The sequence below is a fragment of the Pleurodeles waltl genome, chromosome 5 (assembly GCF_031143425.1).
Source record: "Pleurodeles waltl isolate 20211129_DDA chromosome 5, aPleWal1.hap1.20221129, whole genome shotgun sequence".
Taxonomy (NCBI): Eukaryota; Metazoa; Chordata; class Amphibia; order Caudata; family Salamandridae; genus Pleurodeles; species Pleurodeles waltl.
Window position 1 is genome coordinate 642,100,217 of NC_090444.1, and position 24,482 is coordinate 642,124,698.

The following is a 24,482-nucleotide window of genomic DNA, read 5'->3' on the forward strand; positions in this document are numbered from 1 at the left end:
ACACCTAACCTTCCTGTGTTTGTGGCTGTCTAGAGGGAATGTACAAAGTGTAGCTGTTACCCACCCTAGATGTGTATTGGAGACAGGCTGCAGGGACACAGAGCTGTAAGAGCAGAGAAATACCTACTATCTAAAAGTGTCATTTCTAAAATGTTATTGTTCAATTCGACCTTACCACTTTAGAGGATTTATCATTATCATTCCAAACATATGAAACATGACACAGCTACTCATTTCTAATCAGGAATTACAACTACTCATTTCTAATCAGGAATTACAAATTAAAAGAGTATTAAGGAATTCCCGATGTTAACCTATGAGAGGAGTATGTCTCACTGTAGTGAAAAATGACTTTAGGTGTTTTTCACAACCAAGATCTGCAAAACGTAAAAGTAAATGTCCTACCTTTTACTTAAACAGCACCCTGCCTTATGGGTTACCTCGGGTCTATTTAGGTAAGACTTATGTGTAATAAAAGGGGAGTTTAAGGCTCAGCATGGAGTTTTCAATGTCAAGTCAAGGTGTCAGTAAAACTGCACCCAGAGGCTCTGCAGTGGCAGGCCTAAGACATGTTTAAAGGGCTATATGAGTAGGTGGCACAATCGGTGCTGCAGGTCTATTAGTAGCATTAGTAGCATTTCATTTACAGGCTCTGGGTACATAGTATACCACTTTGCAAGGGACTTACAAGTAAATTAAATATGCCAATTATGTACACACAGAGGTTACCATGTTTAGGGGAGAATCACATGCACTCTTAACACTGGGAAGCAGTGGTAATGTGCTCAGAGTCCTAAGACCAACAAAAAGAATCAGCATAAATATGAGGCAAGCAGGCACAAAGTTTTGGGGAAGACCACCCTAAGGCTGACAGGTCTAAGAACAATATTTGGGAGAAACTGTTTTGTCTCATAAATTTCTCATTGATGTTGTGTAAAGTGCTCTAGAATCTAAAATGTGAGCACATTTTAAATAGGAGCACACTATCTTCATCAGCCACGTGAAAACAAACTATGATATTCTACATGAAACATACACACTGTTATGGCGTTTCCTGTTAGTGTATGAAAGGATTCACATAACAGTCAGCCATCAAACTTTGCAAAGGTGTTTTGCTTTTCTAAAACAAACTCCCAACGCTGGATTTTGTTTAAAAAAAAATAATAATAATAACATCCCGCAACACCCTGGGAGTTTTCTTTCAGGGAATAGGGGGTCCATTATTATTTTTCTAGTTCCTTATCACCAGTTCCTTTCCTAGTAGAGATCAAAAGGAAAAAAGCCTATATACCGTCCACCCTATACATGGTAAACTGTGTAAAGTCTTTTCTCCAAATGCCTCTACTCCTTTGGGCCATCAGGGAAAATATTCCATAATCACCAATGGGATGTGGTTCTCGATGCTCTCAGTTAGTTTAAATTGGCATGATATGGCTTGACAGAGATGGTCTGTTAAAGACTTTGGCCCTCATTTCAACATTGGCGGTAAATCCCGCTTACCGCTGTGCAGAAGACCGCCAACACACCGCTGCGGCGGCGGAATTCCGCTACAGCTATTACGACCCCCAGCTCGGAATCCGCCAAAATCTAGACACCCACACAAGTCCGCCACACCAAAGGTCAGTGATAAACTGGCGATAACAAAACCTCCACCGTCACGCCAACAGGAATATGCCCACACTATCACGACCCACGAATCCACGCGGCGGTCTCTCAACCGCTGTATTCCATTGGCAGTACACACCGCCGCGCTCAAAATATACACACATTTACAAAACAAAACCACATTGAAAAATTCGAAATACACACAACTGATACACATACACACACCACTCCCACACACCCAATACAATATAAAACACACACCCACATCACCCACAAACCCCTATGACAAAAATTGAGAACGAAGCACAGAGAGAGACACCACCATCAACAAACTAGCATCCACAGGCACACAACACCATCACTCATACAACATCCATGCACCTCACACAACACACACAAACACATCCCCCCACACATCACAACACACACCACCTCACACATCATCCACACCACCCCATGGCACCGCAAAGACACCCCAGGTTCTCTGAGGAGGAGCTCAGGGTCATGGTGGAGGAAATCATCCGGGTAGAGCCACAGCTATTCGGATCACAGGTGCAGCACACCTCCATTGCTAGGAAGATGGAGCTATGGCGCAGAATCGTAGACAGGGTCAACGCAGTGGGACAGCATCCAAGAACACAGGATGACATCAGGAAGAGGTGGAACGACCTACGGGGGAAGATGCGTTCTGTGGTCTCAAGACACCAGATTGCAGTTCAGAGATCTGGCGGCGGATCCCCTCCTCCTCCCCCACAACTAACAACATGGGAGGAGCAGGTCTTGGCTATACTGCATCCTGAGGGCCTCGCAGGAGTAGCTGGAGGAATGGACTCTGGTAAGTCAAATCTTATCTATTACATCCCCCACCCTACCTGCATGCTATCACATAGCCCCACCCTCACCCTCACCGCCATCACTCCAACACCTCACATATGTACCACTATCACAAACCACCCATCCCAACACCAAGCCCTGCATGCAACACCAAAACATGGACACCCATCACCAAAGCATGTCCACTACAGATACCAACACAGATCCCCAAACCAAATATCACACATGGTCCTAGACAAGAATGTAAGCACTGGGGTACAGGGTCACCCACCCATTGCACACAATGGCACACACAGATGCAATAATCATGCCTTTACACCCTTGCAGGACCCCTAGCCAATGTCACCGGACAGGAGGTTCCAGACATGTCCACCCCCCCCACAGAAGGGGCCCACAGTGATGACAGCAGCTCTGTCCAACTGGATCTAGATGACCAGCCCGGCCCATCTGGGACCTCGGGACAGTCGATTCCCCACACACTGGCACATGCCACCACAGAGCCTCCCCCCTCAGGAAACACCAGCACAGCACCCACCCAGCGGGCCCATACCTCTGTCCCCAGGACACGTCAAGCAGCAGTGTGTCCACCACTACAGGGAACCCAGGCAAACCCACCACCCCAAGAACATCAGGGACCTGGGGGCAGTGGCAGTGGGCACACGGTTCAGGGGATAGAGGCACAGGAAAACAGGGGAACTGGGAGGACTGCTGTGAGACAGGGGGAGGACACGCCCAGGGAACCCACTCTCCACGAGGCCCTCTCCAACATCATGGGAGCGTACCATCATTCCCAGGAGACGGTGGCAACGGTACTGGCCAAGTTTCAGGAGACCCAGTGGCTGCAGGAGGAACAGTATTTGGGGATCAGGGAGGAACTCAAGTCCATCAACACCACCCTGGTCACCATTGTAGGGGTGCTGAAGGACCTTGTGAACAGCAGGAGGACCACTGTCGCACAACAAGGGGCCCCTGACACTAGCCTCGATGATGAACTGCCCACCACCTCTGCCGGCAATAGTGGACAGGAGGCACTGCCACAGGACCACAACACCAGCACCCCACCCCCTGCAGATGGAGAACCACCCCGCAAACCGTTCCTGAGATGCAGGCACAAGACAGAGAACAATGCCAAGACCCCCACCAAGAAATGAGACCACCCTGAATGTCAACCTTCTGTCCCACTTCATCACCCTGTCCATCCTTAAACTGCCCTTGCTCCACTTCCTATGTCCCTTTGGACAATGCACCTGTGAGACAAATAACTGGACTCTGGCATGGACATTCCTCCACCCTCACCCCTGACCATTTTACAACCCCCTCCACTATTTTGCACTTAAATAAACACCCTTGAATCACAAAACAATCTGGAGTCAGTCTGTGCTTTCACAAATGTGTATTTGCAATAACTGAGAAAAATAGCAATGTCCATTGTATTGTCAACATAACTATGTCACACAGCTGTAGTCCATGAGGTAACATAGCAGAGGTCACACAGTGAGGCCCACATCTGTGAAATACAAAGGCAAAGTGACATGTCAGGATCCATACACTGGGTGAAAGTGACAGACATATGATAGGTCTAACAATTGTATGAGATGTAGGAGGCAGTGATGTCTTCTTACCTGTGTCTCACTGGAAGTATTGCTGGATCACGTTGTTTCTATTGTCTATATCTTCTTCTGCCTCCTCTTCTTCACTGTCCACAGGCTCCACAGCTGCCACAAGACCTCCTTCTGGACCATCCTCCTGCGGAAAAGGCACCTGTCATTGCAAAGCCAAGTTGTGCAGCATACAGCAGGCCACGATGATCTGGCACACCTTCTTTGGTGAGTAGTACAGAGAACCACCTGTCATATGGAGGCACCGGAATCTGGCCTTCAGGAGGCCGAAGGTTCTTTCTATAATCGTCCTAGTTCGCCCATGTGCCTCATTGTAGCATTCCTCTGCCCTTGTCCTGGGATTTCTCACTGGGGTCAGTAGCCATGACAGGTGTGGGCCCCCAGAGTCACCTGCAAATGTTGGGGGACAACTGTTAGACACACACTAACCCGTAGGGACAAGCCCAGACCCAGACAACTATTCACGCTGTATAGGGTCCTTGTCCTCACCTATTAGCCACACAAGGTGCCTCTGGAGTTGCCCCATCACATAAGGGATGCTGCTATTCCTCAGAATGTAAGCGCCATGCACTGAGCCAGGAAACTTGGCGTTCACATGGGAGATGTACTGGTCGGCCAAACACACCATCTGCACATTCATTGAATGGTAGTTCTTCCGGTTTCTGTACACCTGTTCACTCCTGCGGGGGGGTACCAAGGCCACATGTGTGCCATCAATGACACCTATGATGTTGGGGATATGTCCCAGGGCATAGAAGTCACCTTTCACTGTGGGCAAATCCTCCACCTGAGGGAAAACGATGTAGCTGCACATGTGTTTCAGTAGGGCAGTCAACACTCTGGACAATATGTTTGAGAACATAGGCTGGGACATCCCTGATGCAACGGCCACTGTTGTTTGAAAAAACACACTTGCCAGGAAATGGAGTACTGACAGGACCTGCACTAGAGGGGGATTCCTGTGGGATGGCGGATAGCTGACATAAGGTCTGGCTCCAACTGGGCACACAGTTCCTGGATTGTGGCACGATCAAGTCTGTAGGTGACTATTACATGTCTCTCTTCCATTGTCGACAGGTCCACCAGCGGTCTGTACCCCAGAGGATGCCGCCATCTCCTCACCTGCCCCAGCAGACGTGCCCTATGGACGAGAACAGTGAGCACAGAGTCAGCCAACACTGAGGTAGTAAAAAAAGAATTTATTGCACACATTTGTCAATCCGCTATGTGCCTATCTCTGTGTGTATGCAAGGCCTAGATATGTGTGACACATTTAAAAATAATGCCATGTGGCCCCCTGAAATGGCGGCTGCCTGACCTGTAATATGGGACAAGGGGATATGAGGTAACTGCGCTGGTGTTGTACACCGTCGCGGTAGGCGGTCGAAGACCGCGGCGCAATCCTGCATTGGTTAACATTGGGCCCTATGGGTCCCAGGAGCCAATGACGTTGTACGCCGGCGGTGACGGTACGCACCGCTGAGGAAGTGACCGCCATTTTCTGTCTGTTCACTCACTTGATACCTGACCTTCGACAGGAGAGGACCTACACTGCAAGTGCTGCTGTGACCTGTGTCTGGAAGCTACTATGGCTCATGTGTCTGGGGAAAGGGCCCCTGCCTTCACTTCGGAGGAGTTGGAGAAGTTAGTGGATGGGGTCCTCCCCCAGTACACGCTACTCTATGGTCCTCCAGACAAACAGGTGAGTACACTGTGAGCATGCTGTATGGGCAATGCCTGTTTGGAGTGTTGTGGATGGAAGATATGTGGGGCGGGGGACTGTGGCCTGCATGAGCGGATGGTGAGTGTATGTGCGTCAAGGCATAGGTGGGAACGTGGGACAATGACTGTGACGGTCCGGACGGTTAAAGTTTTTCCTTTTCCCCTGTACTATTCCTCTAGGTCAGCGCCCACCAGAAGAAGGATATTTGGCCTGCCATCGCCAAGGACGTCCGGACCCTGGGGGTCCACCACAGATGGAGCACCCACTGCCGTAAAAAATTGGGAGGACATTCACCGCTGGAGCAAGAAGACGGCGGAGGCCCAGCTGGGGATGGCCTCCCAACATGGGAGGGGTGCCCGTCACACCATGACCCCCCTGATGTTCCGGATCCTGGCGGTGGTGCATCTGGAGTTGGATGGGTGCTTGAGGGCATCACAGCAGCCACAAGGGGGTGAGTACCGTCACATCCATCTGACTCTGCGCGCATTACGAGGTGACTGGTTGGGGGAGGTGGGCAGTGGGTTACCCTAGGCCAGGGCGAGCTTTGTAGGCAAGGACCCTTTGTGAGGCAGGCTATGTGGCACCCCAACCCCACCAGTGGTAAGAGCCATCTACACCTAGTCAGGCTCCTGTGACTTCCATGTGTGCAGCAATCGGGCATAGGCCTTGTACCCATGTCCCTGTGATTAATTAGGGAACTCTAAGTACATGGCGTAGTGCAGAGGGCTGCTGTGTCCATAGTGTCCGCCAACGGTAGCGGTATTGCATGCACTGAACATGTCTTTCTTCTTCCCCCTCCCCCTTTTTGTGGTCTCCCTGTTCTTGTGTGCATTAGCATCATCAGGCGGAGGAGCAGTGCCACTGGAGCAGGAGGGAGCTGCATCCCATATGGCCCTGGAGGGCGAGACAACAGAGTCTGAAGTCACCAGTGGGACAGAGGGCGAGGAGAGCTCCACTGCGGGGACAGGAGCAGAGACCAGCGACACCGATTCCTCCTCTGATGGGAGCTCCCTTGCGGTTACGGGCCCCTCTGTGCCCACCGCATCTACAGGTACAGCCGCCACCCCCCCTACCAGCACTGCCCTCCCAGCAGCCCCTAAGCGTGTGTCCCGTGGCCACTCACCCAGGAGGGTGGGCATCTCCTTTGCCGCAGGCACCTCAGGCCCTGCCCCAGTCAGCCCTGCTGCCCTCAGTGAGGAGGCCATTGACCTCCTGAGATCCCTGACTGTTGGGCAGTCTACCATTCTGAATGCCATCCAGGGTGTAGAGAGGCAGTTGCAACAAACAAATGCATACCTGGAGGGCATTCATTCTGGCCAGGCAGCCCAACAGCGAGCATTTCAGGCTCTGGCCTCTGCACTGATGGCAGCCATTGTCCCTGTGTCGAGCCTCCCCCCTCTAACTTCCTCCACCCAGACCCAATCCCCTGTACCTCAGCCTTTCCCAAGCACACCATCAGACCAGCATGCACACACATCAACACACAAGGGTGGCTCAGGCAAACAGAAGCACCACATATCCCACAGGCACTCACACAAGCATCACACCCATGCACACATTCCAACATCCACTGCCTCCACTGTGTCCCCCTCAACCCCTGTCTCCCTCCTCCCTCCCTGTCACGTCTCCACTCACACCTGCATGCACTACATCCTCAGCCACTACCTCCATCACCAGCACGCCCATCACCACACACCGCTCACGTGCACTCACCACCCCCACTACCATTCACACATCCTCTGTGGCCTCTACCAGTGTGTCTGTGAGCCCTCCTCCCAAAGTACACAAACGCAGGCACACACCCACCCAACAGCCATCCACCTCACAACAGCCTACAGCCCAAGCACCTTCACCCAAAGTAAGCAAACAAACATGCCCCTACAACCACTACCTCTTCCTCCACTCCCAATCCCCCTCCATCTACCCGTCCCAGTGTGTCTAAAAAGCTTTTCCTATCAAATGTTGACCTCTTCCCTATACCTCCCCCCCGTCCGTCCCCTAGGGCCCGCCTTTCCAGGTCCCAACCCAGCACCTCAGCCACCACATCACCGGGCACAGTGGTGCCAGCGATAGCGGGATTTTGGATTGCGCAAAGCAACAGGGCTGCCAGTGTCCCAAGGAGCAAGGCAAGGACATTCCGCCACCTCCAAAACTGAAAAAGTTGCCCACATCGGAGGGAGAAGGTGAAAACACCTGCCACCAAGGGCTCTGGCAAGACAAAAGTTGAAAGTGGGAAGACAGCTGCACCACCATCCAAGGTGGGGAAGGGCCTGAAAATCAAAGGCAGGCCCATGTCTACGCCAACCTGCACGGCGGACAAGACCGCCACCGGCACCGCCACCTGAACCGCCGCCACAGACACCGCCGCCAGCACCCCAGACACTGAGCCCTTCACCAGCACCGCAGACACTGTGCCCTTCACCAGCACTGCAGTCAGTGAGCCCGCCACCAGCACCGCCACTGCTGACACCGCCGCCAGCACCGCAGTTAGTGAGCCCGCCGCAAGCACCGCCGCTACTAACACCGCCGCCAGCACCGCAGTCAGTGAGCCCGCCACCAGCACCACCGCTACTGACACTGCCTCCAGCACCGCAGTCAGTGAGCCCGTCGCAAGCACCACCGCTACTGACACTGCCGCCAGCACCGCAGTCAGTGAGCCTGCTGCAAGCACCGCCACTACTGACACCGCCGCCAGCACCGCAGTCAGTGAGGCCGCCACCAGCACCGCAGTCAGTGAGGCCGCCACAAAGACCGCCACCAGCACCGATGCCACCGAGCCCGCCGCAAGCACCGCCGCTACTGACCCCGCCGCCAGCACCCCCAGCTGCCCCGCAATATCCAGAGCCAGTGGCACCACCGCAAACATGGCTGCCATCCCCAGTGGTCAGTCGTACAATGCTGGTGGTCAGTTCCAGGAGCCTGGGCAAATTTCATGTTGCACCACCGTCAGTGGAGTGTCACGTCCACTACCTCAGTCCTTGGCAGGATGAAGCACTCTGGGCACAAAGCCCCCTCCAGAACCAGTGGAGACTGTTATCCACTTGAGAGACTGTGGCTTTGCATTCCACAGGGTAAAGCAGTGGGCAACCCACCCACTGGAGAGACTTGAGAGACTGTGGCTTTGCACTCCCCAGGATAAAGCAGTGGGCAACCCACCCACTGGAGAGACTTGAGAGACTGTGGCTGTGCACTCCCCAGGATACATCAAAGGGCATGGAGCCCCCTCATGGAGCTGGCGTTGTGCACTCATCCGGCTGAGGTGCCCCCCTTCCCTTCCCCCTGAGGTGCCTGTTTCATTTTGATCTGATGCCCCAGCAGTGTTCTCTCCGTTTCGAGTTTGGTATCGAGTGTGGGCCTCGCCCATGCATTTTGGGCCCAGTGGTCCACGGACTATGAATGGTGCACTACCCGGACTTGAATAGTTGGTGTACATAATTGTTTATACTGTATTTAAATTTTTGACTAATGGATTTTTATTGATTACAATCGTTACAATCATTTCCTTTTGTCATTGCGTTCTTCCAGGGGGGGTGAGGGGGTGTAAATGTAATGTTGCAGCAGGTATTTGTGTGTATGTTGTTGTGGGTGAGGGGGAGGGTGGGGGTGTTGCGTGTTGCGTGTGTGTGTCACTCTCTTTTCCCTCCCCCTCCCCTGTGTTGTAGGTGCAGTACTCACCGTGGTCGTCGCCGCCGTCTTTCGTGCTCCTGGTAGAGGAGCAGGAATACTATTGCATGGGAGTATTTGGAGTTCTGGCTCCATGGCGTCCTGGTTCCTCGTGGGTTGTGTAGAAGTGAGTGTTTCCCCTTCCAAGTACTGTTTCCACCGTGTTTTTGTTCACATTGAATCCGCCCCGGAAAAGGTGGCGGATTGGCCTCTCATAATAGTGTGGGCGGTACATTGTCTTCCGCCTGTCTGTTGGCGGTGACCGCCGCTGTGTTTGTTTCTACTGCCGTGGCAGTCGGAGTGTTAAAGTGACTGCCTATGTTGGAGGTTTCCGCCATGGTCGTGATTCAATTTTTTTTACCGCCGGCCTGTTGGCGGTCTTACTGCCGCTTTAACACCGACCGCCAGGGTTGTAATGAGGGCCTTTATATGATCTGTATTCCAAAGGTCCCCGAAGCTAGATTCAATTATAATATACCACTTTGCAAACCATTCCTATTAACATGTTTGATCCATGTCCCTAGCAACAATGAAGGCTTATGAGTATTTCCCTTTACATTGTCATTGTCATTAGCTTTATTGTTTAGTTAATTAAAATCATTACAACATAAAATCAGCAATAAACAATTGTTCATCAAAATCTTTGTGAACACCTATGAATTGAAGGAAAAGAAGTTAATCAATAATAAAACAGTACCTTATGGAAAAATTAAGAATAATTACTGTCATCTGAAGGAGACTTAAGCTACCAAACTAAAAAAGGGCTCCACAACAGTAGCCTAAAGTGTTGGTGCAAGCACGTACAATTACGATTATCTCAGTGATTCAGCACTTTTCCAGAAAGACCCAGATGACATTAGTAATCAGACAGTACTTTGTTCCTGGGTGTGAATTAATATATAGCCTGGCGAGGTGGGCACTATAGTGCTTTTGTTCAAGAACACATACTCTGTCACTTATATTAATGCCCATACTTTCCAACCCCTCTCTGCCACTACTTGTGTGGATCTGCCCCACCATCTGAATGATCAACTAATGGCCCTCCGTACAATAGACTAAAGTGCTTGTGCAATCACATATAGTTAAACGATTATGCCAATAATTCAGCACTTATCCAGAACTACCTAGATCACACTAATAATCAGGCAGTACCTTGCTTCTAGGTGTGGGTTGGTGTATAGCTAGGCTGGCAGGACAATATAATGCTTTTGTGCATGTACACATATTGTATTGATTATGTTAATCCCTATAATTTCCGAGTGCTCTCTGCCACCATTTAAGCGGAGCTGCCCCACCTTCTGGATTATCAGCTAATGGCCCTCCTAAATCCATGTTAACCACTCCAGTGGACAGAGAGAGAGCAGCTGCCTTAATACGGTAACATATTGTGTGCATCTGGCCAGGACCCAGGCCGCTGAATGTGAGACGCAGATATTAGATGCTTCCAGGCATAAACTCAACCCAAGGCCAGGGCCACTGGTTTAATTAGCTGTCTCCTCTAAGGTTCTAAAGATGGACAGAAACAAATAAGATGTAGCCGTGATTCCCTTTGGTAGGGAAAGATCCTACAAGCTCTTTGGAATTTGTGAGTGGTCCAAGAAGGAATAAAGTCCTTATTTGGCAGAGGTAGTATGCGCATATTGAGAATCTGCTGATGGGTTTCTGCATTTATTGATTCCACTAAATATGGCTGTGGAGCCCCAACCAAGTACGAGTCATTCAAAGCCGGCACTGTAGGTGAGTTTTTGGTGATTGATAAGTCATACAAACCAGGTACGAGTCATTCAAAGCTGGCACTGCAGGTATGTTTTTGACGATCGATAAGTCTCATACTCTTGAGATTTCCTTTAATTGTCTACTAATTGTTATTTTCCAGGTGTTATATGGAATGCTTTCTGCCAGCTGAACAGAGTCTCCCACCTCAAAAATCTTCAGCATGTTATTTACTTGTGCATGCCAAGTGTTGTCTGAAGTTTCAAAGATAAATTTCAAGTGGCATTTTAACAACTGGGTATTTGCCTCCTGACCCTGATGTAATACTTTAAGATAGACACTTGGCAATCTAATTTCTGAGACACTAAGCCCAGCTCTAATCTTAGCCTGGAGTGTCAGACATATCTTGGTTGTTGTAAGATTTTCTTGTACACCCTGCAGTGAGTTTGTTCCAAAGCTGTGTCTAAGGTTCAGGGATATGCCAAATGGCCATATTGCAGGGCGGGAAAGAGGTTCACCTTTTGTACCCTCAATATTGGGGCTGTCAAAGCACTTCTTAGTTGTTTGTTCAGTTGAACGAGCCCATATGTAATTGCAGCCGACTTGTTATAATGGCGCTTATCTGTATCAGTGCCCAGTTGCTTTCACTGAACCACACGTCGAGGTAGTTGTATTTCCTGGCGTTGCCACCTTGCCCTCCCAGGTTATTTTCTTGAGAGTTCATCTATTGTTTTTTATCTGGGCCGCTGTGTCAGTTGTTGTTTTTTGTTTATGCTTGTGCTGCACTCTGTGAAGGGCCTTAACAACAGCTTTGTCAGATTGTGGAGCTGTACTTCTGGCCATCCCGGGTCTGATTGGGTGAGGGCCATGGGCTTTCCCTTGTAGGAGAGTTATGAGGTCATCCACTATCTTCTCCCACAACTTGAAAATTGAGATTGTTTCAAGGGGCTGGTCATTTAACCAGGAGGCTATAAAAGATGAGGTTTCTGGTCTCCATTTGATTTTTCTCACTAAGTGTACCTTCTCTGTGACTGTTGAAGCACTCAATGAAATGATGCATTTTAATGGGTTATGATCACTCTCCATCCTTTTGGAGACTTCAAAGTGAGCCAACTGCAAGGCCAGACTCTCTGACAGAAACACATAGTCAACAGTTGAGCCTCCTTTAAAGGTAGGGAGGAATGCATGGTCCTTCTGTTTTACCAGAATCTCCTGTTAAACAGATGTTAATTTGTAAGATGCCAAGAAGTCCTGAATAGATTGCTGCCCTCTATCCTGGGAGGCTACATCTGGTAGGCCCCCTAAGCTTCTGACCTTTAAATCTCCCAACATTAAAATGTCATGTCCATGGTGGTCAAGCATGAGAGATTCCAAACTATCCAGGAAGCCATGCATTGTTGCTGGCTTTAATGTTTTCGTTGTATTGATAAAGCAGTTGACCAATATCACAGCTACTTTTTTACAAACAATTTTTAGGCCTCTAATGGTGACTACTTGGACCACACCACTGTCAATTGAAAGGTTGGTGGCCACCAAATTGGCTGAGGCTTAATAAAGATGGATAGACCACCAGATGGGCGGCCAAACATGCTTAGTCGTTTTGCTGGCAAAAAGATGTTGTAATAACCTTTCAGAGATGATGGAGCAAGTTCCCAGGTTTCCTGAAAACAAAGAATATAATTTGAGTCCAAGTAGGCCCATGCTTTCCTGGATTTTGTAATGCTCCTGAGGTCTGCCACATTCCACAATAGGACTGGCAGTGATTTAGTTGATTGCAGGGACTAAGGGGCAGAACCTCCTGCATGGTAAGGACCTATGCCTCTGATCATCGAGTACGTAAGACTCCTGCTCCCTCCATCGACTTTCTGTGACTTTTTGCATATCCAGAGGCACCTCTCTTTGGTTGTGCATGAAAACAATGGTTGAGGCCTGCAAGCCTTCTGGGTTGGAGGCCCAACTGTGGTTGCCCCCACTTGAACCTCCCTAGAATGCTTTTTGGGGTTTCCCTTGAACTGAAGTTTAGTAGAAATGTCTGGGTATTTTACTGGGAGAGGTTTGTGTAAGTCAATGCCCCATTCTGCGAAGGCCGCTCTTTCAGGCCATACTGCTTCTCTCTGTACAGCTCTTGCCCACGTTGTTTTTGTAATTTCCCCAGTTGAGTTTAGGAAGGGTGGCTCAAACCTCACCCAGTCCTTGTCTTCTCAGGATATGTAACTGAGTGCAGGAACATGACTAAAGAGCTGTAATAGGTTCCCTCGATTAAAGGTATCCATGAGGCCTTTTGGTGTATAACATGGGATAAAAAATGAATCCAGGGGGTCCTGCCTGACTGCGTCACTTGATGAGTGCCTGGTGAGAATCAAGGCCTGTCGAGCCCCCAGGCCTCTGGTGTGGAAAAATCTGCTGGGAGCACTAATCTGTAAGGGGGCATCCATTCTGGGAGGGCTGTTGTGGTCTGGACTCATCACTGGGCCATTAGGTCCCTCACTACTGCTTATGTTGGTGTATTGCCATGGGGCCTCTACAGGCTGTTGTGTTTGTGCGTTCTTGGGCCAGCATGCACATTGAGTGAACTGCTTGGGCACTCCCTGTTCTCCATTGTGCACCCACCCATAGGTGAAGCTACTACCATTGTCACCAACTTTGCTTCTGAGAGATTCCAGTCAGCTTGTATTCCCTGGTCCATAAGAGCTCTTCTAAAGCCCAGAGTCCCCGCTGTGATTACTGCTTCCCCGGTAACTATAGCAGATAGTGATGTTTGCCTGGCAGCTTCGGCTGCCACTGTCCTCCTAGGGCCAACTGACGCTGAGACTGCGGTGCGTTCTTGGGACTGCGATTTTTGAATTGGCCAAGGCAGGAATATTGGAAATAACTTAACTGCACTAATGCCTTCCTGCACTTCCAGAGTCTTGGTCATTTTGTGCTTTATGGCCATTATGCTTAGGCATCTCAGCTTCTTAGATTGTTTTTTAGCCTTTTCTTTGCTCTTTATAATAGGCCAGTTGTTGGGAATTGGGAGACCCTGGCAGACAGGTTGCCAACATCTACTATGACTCCTTTTTTCTTGTGGTTCTTCAGTGATTGATTCTGACCTCTCCCCCATAACAGCGTCCTTTTTACCATGTTGTGCTGTGACGGGTGAGCCTTTGTCGCCTCACCTGACTGAGGGGTGCAGTTGCCTAGCCTTAATTGCTCACAACAGGGCCTCCTCGTACCCAAAATGATTGGGCAATTAGACTTGGAGCATGGCTGAGAGTGGTGACCTGATGTTACCTTCAATGATTGGACATCGGCCCACCTGGCCCATGTGGGGGGGAAGGTAGTTGTCACTTCAAAAGTCTCTTCCATCATTGTTGCTGCATTGACCGCTCCAAATAACGCGCTGAGTATCTTGGGTAAGAAGCTTATCTTTTCAATGACTGGGGAGCATGGACACTGGGTGACTTTCTCAGTTGCATTAAGGAAACTCTCCAAAAGGTTAACTTTGACCCGAGTTCAACTAGGTGTGTAGCCAGAGACTGTATCAGGTCAAGTTGCAACTCCAAATTATGTGACTGCCAAAGAAGAGCCATTGCCATGTATCCTGCGAGGCTCTGATTGCAGCCAACCCTTGCACTTCTGGCATAGGTGATCTCCTCGTTGCTGAAACCAGTCCCTTACCTTCTGTGGGCCTCCCTACTGTCAGGGTTTCACAGAGTGTTTCATCGATCTGTGCCTCTATGTTATTAGGAAATCATCCCGACAGCGCCCCTAGTTCCTGATCTGTAAAACTCACCCTTTACATCCCATCCATTTTATTGCTGCCTTCCAGTAATCAAACACCACTCCAGTTACTGAGAGAAAGTGATCACCCTCCATGTAGTGCTTGTAATACGGGAATTCTATCAGTCCTATAATTTTCCTTCTTATTGTCCGGGCCCTTCTCCCATGCAACTTTTCATTCAATGAGGTCAGTTGTGCTGTTGAATAATAAAGTATGGGGTTTTCCATCGCTAGTCTTCTCTTATGCCATTATTGTATACTTTTGATGAACACAGCTCTGTGACTTGTCCCACTTGATCAATGACCTAGATATTTCGTCATATTCCTCAAAACGTTCAAATAGCCTTTGACCAGATAATTTTGGATATCAGACATACAGTAATAAATCATCTGCATATAGTGATACAGTTATCTTGTCCATGTCCACACTTCAAGCAATGCCCCAGTCAGTCTATATGAATCCAGTTTGTTAGTGGTTCTATTGCCAAGGCAAAGAACAGTGGCAGGAAGGGGCGCCCCTGTCATGTCTTCTTCTCATTAGAGAATATTGTTGAAGCAATACCATTCACATGATACTGTGTCATCAGGTTTGCGCATAAAAGACAAAAGTATTTTCACGTTGAGTCAATGTTAGATCTTTCCAGGACCCTGCACATATAATTTATAATTGCAATTTACCTGGTCAACAACTTTTCCAAAGTCCATTGACATAAACTCTTCAGATCCCATTATATAATTTCACTGGCCATAGCCAAGTGAACTACCGTCTATTGTGCCTTGTCCCCCTTGCTGCCATAAAACTGTTCTGGTCTAAATTTATCAGAGATGGGATCAATTTCACGAATCAGATTGCATCAGAGCCTTAGCAACTATTTTAGCTTCAGAGTGAATCAGGGAAGTGCGGTGGTATGTGTCACCATCGTCCATTGTTCATCCTGTGTTAGGTATTATGATTGTTGTCACATGTAAGCCTTAACATTGTTCCTCACTGGACCGCATCTTCTATAACCTTAATTACGGATTTCATGGCTATTAAAATTAATGTGCTATTCATTTCTACTGGTATACCGTTTGGTCCAGGAGTTTTCCCACTGTTCAATGCTGTTAGAGCTTCCAACTTTTTCTCTTCTGTCAGATGTTGTTCTAAGCTTAAGTCGTCATCCATGTTCAGTACTTTCACTGGAATATCTTGCATGATCTCTTCTTTCATTTTCAGGATCTTTGGGCATGTATAATAGAAATCTGTAAACGTATCTGTAATTATTTGTAGGTCATTTGTCCTACCTTATTTTTCCACTTGCAATCAGCAGCTATGGTGTTGTGCTCTGTTTTCATCAGCCATTGATTCCCTGTTTTATTGCCAAATCCATAAATTTGGCTTTGTGAGGCCATCCACGCAGTCTTAGCTAAACTCAGGATTGTTTGTAGGTAATGCGGGTCAAATTTATGTTTTAACTACTTGTTTGAAGAGGGAGGGGAGTGTTCATTTTCTAGCCTCGCCAGCTGATTTAGCAATTTTAAAATGCCTTCTTCTCTTGTTTTTCCTACTTACTGAAGATGGCAGTACTTTCCCCAAATTACCAGTCTGTATGCCTCCCAAAATGTATTGCAAGAAGGTGCGTTCCTGCCAGTGGTGCAGCCAGTGCAATGCATCAGGGCAAGGGGTCCGAGTGGTCCAAACTACAACAGCCCCTTGAGCCATGAGAGGGCACCAAGATAACCATGCTGGAGTACCGATGCTGAACTAGCATTAAAGATTACTTTACATTTTGTTTTTATCTTGTAACATATGCCATGCGTTCAAAGACAGAGGACAAATATCAGTATAGTCGTCTGGCAAATTGCTGCTTTAAGATGGAGGCTGGTGTTTACTTTTCTTTCTCTTACTGTAATTTTGTAAGGTGTACTTCAGGGAAATATTGTTGGTGTAAAATGAATAAATGTCTTTTCTTCTTACACACACCAAAATTTAAATACCTATAAATGAAATGTGAATGTATTTTAAAATAAATAAGCAGGAAAGTACAAATAACATGTGCTTCTTCTAATTCTAAAGTGTGATGAAAAAATATTTTAATACGGTCAAAGCAACTGAAGACACTTTACTTGGTGATGCATAAATGACAAACATTTGATGACACGCATTGCACGTGATCCACAAAGGTAAACTTACACATTTGTGTGTTTGCTGTTTTTCAGTATTCACAAAACTGCGAATTATTAGTATGTTTATGACTGCTGAAACTGTCCGCAGTCAGACAGGAGAACTCTGCACATCAAAAGGAAGGCCTGTTCCATGTCTTTGGAGGAAGCTTGCACTGGCTAGCCCTGCAGGACCACACTTGTTTCATGTCCTTGTAGCAAGCTTGCACTGCCCCGAGTACCACATGTGTTCGATATCTTTGAAGAAGGCTTGCACTGGCCCTACAGTAGCATACTAGTCCTATGACTTTGAAGGAAGCTTACACTGGCTGGCACTGCAGTACTACACCTGTCACATTCTTTAAAGGAAACTTGCACTGCTCCTGTAGCACTACCTTTGTTACATGTCTTTCAGGGAAGATTGTGATGCTCTTGACCACTGCTTTATGTCTTTTGTGTGTGAACCAAGGCCCCCCTGAACTCCTCCCTGTGCCCTGTCTGTTTTTTTATGTTTCAGGCCTGACCAAAAGATTGGTTTAGTCGTCACTCAAGCCTCATGTTTTTCCAAACATAATACATAATCGTGCTTAGAGAAAATGGGCTTTAGGTATGTCCACTTCAGTTATTCATCAGACAGAGTGTCATTCACATTTTAGTTCAGCCCTTCAGTACATCAGTTGGCAGTTGATCAGCACTCTGCATTCATTGGCTTTGTTGAAAATGTTTGGAGCTTCCTAGTAGACAGCCGCCAGACTTTAGGATGTCAGGTTATCTGAGTACAAGTATGTTGCCTGCATTTTCTGTGTTACTCTGGACCTCAGGAGATATTTCAATTGGCACATCATCCACCAGCTCACCTGCAATACAGATTAGTGCTAGTTGAGGAATGGGAGTACCAGTATCTCTGCTGCCATTGGGCTACAACCTTCTTATGCAGAGTACCAGGTAGAGCAACATGCATCACTTCTGCAAACTTCAAAACCATGCCACCATTGTGAAATGGTATTCAGCCTACATTATCTTTTTTAACTGTTCTAAGAGGGCAGACCAGTGAAAAGCTTTACTTGTTATTTTTTATTGAAGCACATGCCCCACACATTTAGTTGGCATATCTTTTTATTTAGGTTTTCTTTATTTCCATCTTTTTTTATTTTACCATATGCTTGCACTACAAGGAAAACCGCCTCTTTGTTTTTTAGAAGCCAAGTGGGACTTTTTTATACATGACTCTTCTTCATGAAAGTCCACAAAGGACAGACTAACATAGTCTGCAGCTCTGATCCAAGTGTTACTGATAGGAGATTAGACAACTTCAGAGGACATTCAGGCTTCAGTATAGCTTAATTCAAGACCTTTGAATTGCACCAGTGGATCTATGCACCAGATAATTAACATGTGTCTACTATGCTACCATCTGTTCAAACTCTGCTCTTCCCTATTGTGAGCTGTACCTGTTTTGGGAGCAGTGTACTTGTGAGAAGCAAGATCGCTATCATGCTTTGTGAGCGCATTGAGAGGGATGTGCCAATGTGAATGCCACGTGCCAATGTGAATGCAGGATTAACATTGTCTTTTGTGAGTGCAAGGGAAATTGTCGATATGATGAAAGTTTTGCCTGTGTGAGCGCAGAGTAAGGCTTATGGCTGTGTGACTGCAGCATGACCAATGTCCCGATGTGAAGGCAACAGTGTGAGTGTGGGGTGCCTGTTTGTATGCATGCACTTCACAAGGGCCAAATCTGCTGGTTTCAGTAATGCGTTTATGGTTATGGCTTTGACTTACCGAAAATGTAATGGAGGGAGAGAAAATACAATAGTGTGTGTATGAGAAGGGTGGTGAGTTTTGAGATGGCAGATGCAGACTCTGTTGAAGAAGGTTGAGGAGTGCTGGGGGCAGTTGACAGACTCAGATGTCATCCTGGTGAGTAGGCCCAGTTACTTTGCTTGCACTAAGGCCCTTGGCAACCTAGTTAAGCCACTAATTGTAAGATGCTACTGTGCCCTCATTTATCTTAAAAATGCTATTGTTTTGTTACATCAAATGTCGGATCATGTTCTGGTCTACTACTGGGGCATTATTTGAAAGCCCCCTAGCAAGAATGCACGCACCTGTAATTCTGCATGCATTTAATACAAGGATTAAAAAATAATCTAATCACAAATTTGTTTGGTGGGCTGCAGAGAAGTAACTGTCATTTCCAGCCCTAGTTCTGTTACACATAAGACACACTGTCCTTATTCACAGTAAAGCACACCTTTAGGCAGGTGTGATGGGCGCAAACAGAGACAATGCACCCAATTACAATGAATGAGTTGCCCCAGGGCAGGTGTGAACTCACTCTGTCCCCATGTCAGTGCAGTCAGTGAAATATGGAACCACTGCTTCAAAGCTGCTCCATGTTCCTATGAGCTGGTGGGACCCCATCTGGAGGTTACAGGTCACCCTGCAGGAGGGTGAAGTTGGTAACTGCACCGGCCTACTGGGGAATGTCTGGGGGCGTGTATGGGAACCTTTTTCACTCTTTGAGAGGGCTGCCTTCACGGGTGCACCCACAGTTGTCTACCTTTTTGTGGTGTTCCCTCAGTGTCCCTCCTAAGGGTCATTTAACCAGTGCACCTGCTTCCGTAATACAGTGTGAGTGCAAAGGTAATGTGATTCCCTCATTTGTATGGGGCCAGATCATGATGCAAATGAGAGAATGCTCTCTCATATAGCACTGGTGCTACACATGGTCCAGAGCTATCAGTTTTACTGAAGAGGCAGCACAATTGCCTGCGGTCTCTTCACTACTACCATAAAGCCCTAGGGAGACAAAAAGGGGGCACACATGCCCGTTGCGCCTCCTGGGCACTATGCATATTTTGACCCTGGAGTTTTTGAATCTCCAATCATTTACCACAGCCATTGATATCTCCCATTTTGAAAATGGGCTGGATCGGCTGGAGCTCTGTGGCCTACTGTGTGTATCCCATTGTCTGTCCAAACTGGTATTGAAAGTTCGTCACCTCCAAATACTGTGAAGCTTTGGGGAGCATCTGCAACCAATCTGCCCAAATAATCCAGACTCTCAGTGGGGCAGGCAGTGGGATGTATAGGCACATTAAAAACCAAGGTTGTCCACCCAGTTAACCAAAAAATGAAATGTATCTACCTTGTGAGTCTGTTTTATTCCCCTGCACCCTACATGCCAAGGATTTATGAAGGTGTGGGGCATCCCTCTAGATCCACATGTTAGTCTTGCATGAAAGTCTCTTAAGTAGTCACACTGTGCAGAAGCTGACAGTTATTCCCTGTCCAATGTGTCTCCTGTAGCATTACTGTATAATGATGGTATCTTATAACATACTGTATCCCAGCCCTTTTTTTAGTCCTAATATTTAGGCCATAGATATTCCATTATATTACAGGTGACAGACTCTCTATGACCATAATTGTAGTTGTTGCGTTATATATTTGTTTCTGATTAGTAGTGTACACATTGCATGTTTTATAAGCAATATAAAACAAACAACTAAGTTTACTGTAATGCAAACCCACCAAACTTTCCCCTTTCTACACTTGTAACACACCCAGAATTTTCTGTCACTCTTCCCAGCCAACATTCAATTTGCAAACTGCTAAACTAGTGCTTGGATCATGAAAGGCAGCTCTAGTTTCCACCCCTCGTTTGTTCCTAAACCCAATTAGGTACCATATTCCCAATATGTACTTCAAGATTATAAACCACCATATAAAGAGGATGCATTTTATATCTTGTCTCGTTGTATGTAGTGTTTTTGTCCCCCCTTACCGGGTACACATATATTGTTGCTATGGAAACTGCCTTCCCAGACACTCCAGCTTCTCTCTCCCTCATGTTTTCCAACGCTGATTGGTAGTGATGGGTCTCATTCGTCATTGTAGGAGGCTGGGCTGGTTTGTAGTGGGTACCTATGCTACTTACACCTTATACCAGGTCCAGTTCTTCCTTACTAGTGAAATGTAGACAGTGCCTAGAAGCCAGGCTCTCTAGAGGTAGCTGTAGCTGAGCAGCCAAGGCTTATCTAGGAGACATGCAAAGCTCATGCAATACCACTGTAGTCACACAGTACTCACACACATGAAAGAAAACACTCAGTGTTACAAAAACAAAGGTACTTTATTTTGGTTACACAAATGCCAAAAAATACATAGAGACTATACTCTCTTAGTAGGAAAGCAATACACAAATTATATACACTAGTATGCAGAAATAGGCATAAAACAGTCAGAAAACAGTGCAATTAGTGAAAATCACAATAGTTAGAAATGGGTCTGGGGGAACACAAACCATATACTAACATAGTCTAATGTAAATGTTGGTTTCCCACCTAGGCAAGAGTATTGTGTAGAGGGGTGCTGGGGGTACTAGAAAACCCCAAAGGTCAGTATTGCACCTAAGAAGACGGAGTCGGGTTCCTGGTTGGTGCAAGTGATGTCACACACCAAATGGAGGATTGCAGTCTGGTTTGCATCAGTGGATCAGTGGAGTCCGCCAACAAGTCTTGGCACACGCAAAGCTTGCAGTTAGTGGAAAATGGTGCTGCCCGAGACCAGGAAGAACCTGGTGGACTCTACCCAGGAGGGGAAGTCAGAGGGGGCTCTCAGCAACTCAGAGAGCCTACAGAATACCAGACAGCGTGCACAGGAGTCCCACAGCACGGGGACGAAGAAGGTGCAAAAGGAGGACCATTCAGCACTACAACAAAGACTCCCAGGCCGCCGGAGAACCACTCAGGAAGATGGGTGTCGCAGGATAGAGTGCCGGGGGCCGGAGATGCACGATGCATGAAGAACTTCATGGAAAGATGCCAACTAGCCTTGACAACTACAAAACATGCTGTGCATGGGGATACTGTCTTGCATGGGGAGGCAAGCTCTTACCTCCACCAAAGTTGGACAGTAGGACGTCAGGACCGTCTGGACCACTTTAGTCCACCACCTGTGATGCAGGATCCACGCAGCTCAGCAGGAGAGGGGATCCATACATCCAGTTATCATTGAGGAAGGTGCCTGCTGAGGCAGGGGAGTGACTCCTTCACCCCAAGGGAGACTCATTCACTCTTCTGGTGCAGGCTGAAGATAGGCTTTCCTCAGAAGATGCACAACCGGGAAACAGGTGTAGTTGCTGGCAGGAGCTGAAAATACAATGTTGCAAAAGGCATCTTGCTTCGTTGTTGCAGTTTGTAGAGTTCCTGGAGAGTCCAGATGCATTTTCTTTGGTGAGAAGTTGAAGTGGAAGATGCAGAGGATTCCTGCTGGAGTCTTGCAATCTTAATCTGAAGAACCACTCAAAGGAGAGACCTTAAATAGCCCTGAAAGGGGGATTGGTCACCTAACCAGGTAAGCACCTATCAGGGGAGGGCTCTGACATCACCTGCTGGCACTGGCCTCTCAGATGCTCCCAGAGTTCCTTGCCAACTTTGAATCCAAGATGGCAAAAGCCAGGGGCCCTCTGGAGGAGCTCTGAGCACCACCCCTGGGGTGGTGATGGACAGGGGAGTGGTCACTCCCCTTTCCTTTATCCAGTTTCGCACCAGAGCAGAGACTGGGGGTCCCTGAATTGGTGTAGACTGGATTATGCAAGGAGGACACCAAATGTGCCCTTCAAAGCATTTCCAGTGGCTTGGGAGGCCACCCCTCCCAAGCCTTTAGCACCTATTTCCAAAGGGAGAGGGTGTAACACCCCTCTTCCAAAGGAAATGCTTTGTTCTGCTTTCCTGGGCTCCAGCTTCTCAAGCAACAGGAGGGCAGAAACCTGTCTGTGAGGTGGCAGCAGCTGGGGCTGCCTGGAAAACCTCAGAAGGCTGTATTGGCAATTCTGGAGGTCCTCTAAGGAGCCCCCAAAGTGCATGGAATCATACAACTAATGCTTGCAAAAGCCTTGGGGTATGAATCCAACATGTTCGATACCAAACATGCCTATGTTTGGAGTTACCATTATGTAGCTGGACATAGGTAGTGACCTATGTTGAGTAGGCACGTAAAATTGTGTCCCCGCACTCACGAAGTTCGAGAAAATGGTCCTGGAGGTTGTGGTGGCACCTCTGCTAGGGCAGGGGTGCCCTCACGTGCAGGTACTTTGCACCCTACCCTCAGGGCTGGAGGGCCTGCCATAGGGGTGACTTATAAGTGACCTGGTGCAGTGTAAATGGCAGTGGAAGGGTGCATGCACCTTTTCACACAGGCTGCAATGGCTGTCCTACAGAAGCCTTTGCATGAGCTCCCTAAGGGTGGCAAAATATATGCTGCAGCACATAGGGATCTGCTGGAACCCCAGTGCCCTGGGTACCTAGGTACCATATACTAGGGACTTATAAGGGGGCACCAGTATGCCAATTGTGAATGAAATACTGTGTTAACAGTATCCAGCAACCATTTTGAAGGGAGAGACCATAACTACTGGGGTCCTGATTAGCAGGATCCCAGTAGACACAGTCAAGCACACTGACAAACAGGCCAAAAGTGGGGGTAACTAAGCTAGAAAGAGGCTACTTTTCTACAGTCATCAGTTCATCAGCCATTCAGGTCGCTGCCAGTCCACTGTCTCATTCATTGCCAGGCAGAGTATGTTGTGAGTCACCCCATTTGGGTCATCATCTTCATTGGCTGGGGCAACTTTCTCTAGTCTCTCGGCTGTTCATGTGGTGTGTTACACAGTCCTATTTGCTGTGTGTCTCCAGCAGGGTTCTGCCTTCCTCCAATTGCAGAGTCAAACTTTTACCATGTCAATCAGGTTGGCAGATTCCAAAGAGGGCACCTCGTGCATGTCCTTCATTTTACATCAGGGATGGATAACATTTTCCCTCCTCCGCCCAGGCTTATGTCTTTCTGGGTTATCAAAAAGAAGGATTTCCCTTGGAAGATCATTTTTAATTTTCTCGAATAAAATGTCTAGACTCTAAGGCCCATATTTATACTTTTTTTGCGCCGCATTTGTCGTTTTTTGACACAAAACTGGCGCAAACTTACTAAATATGACATTTTGTAAGTTTGCGCCGCTTTTGCGTAACAAAATGATGCAAATGTGGTGCAAAAAAAGTATAAATATGGGCCTAAATGTATAGCTTACAGCTTTCATTTTACTCCTTAGAATGTCTCATGTTGTTGTTGCACTTGTCTGGTATAATCTGGGAACAGTATTATCTTTCGTAAATCGTGCAAGATCTTGGAACTGTGCAATGCACAGAATAATGTCACTGTCCACATAGTTCAACGATTCGGCATTGATTTCTCTGGGGGGTGCATCCGGAGGTGTTTCGAATGCCAGAAAACAGTGTGATTGCACCTCTATAAAACAAGGGAAAAATGCTTCCTTGGAAGTACAGAACTCCTACCAGGATTTCAGGAAGAGGTCAGGGTTGGAGCTTTCTGCTCCGGTGTTAGCATGCACACCTCTCTCA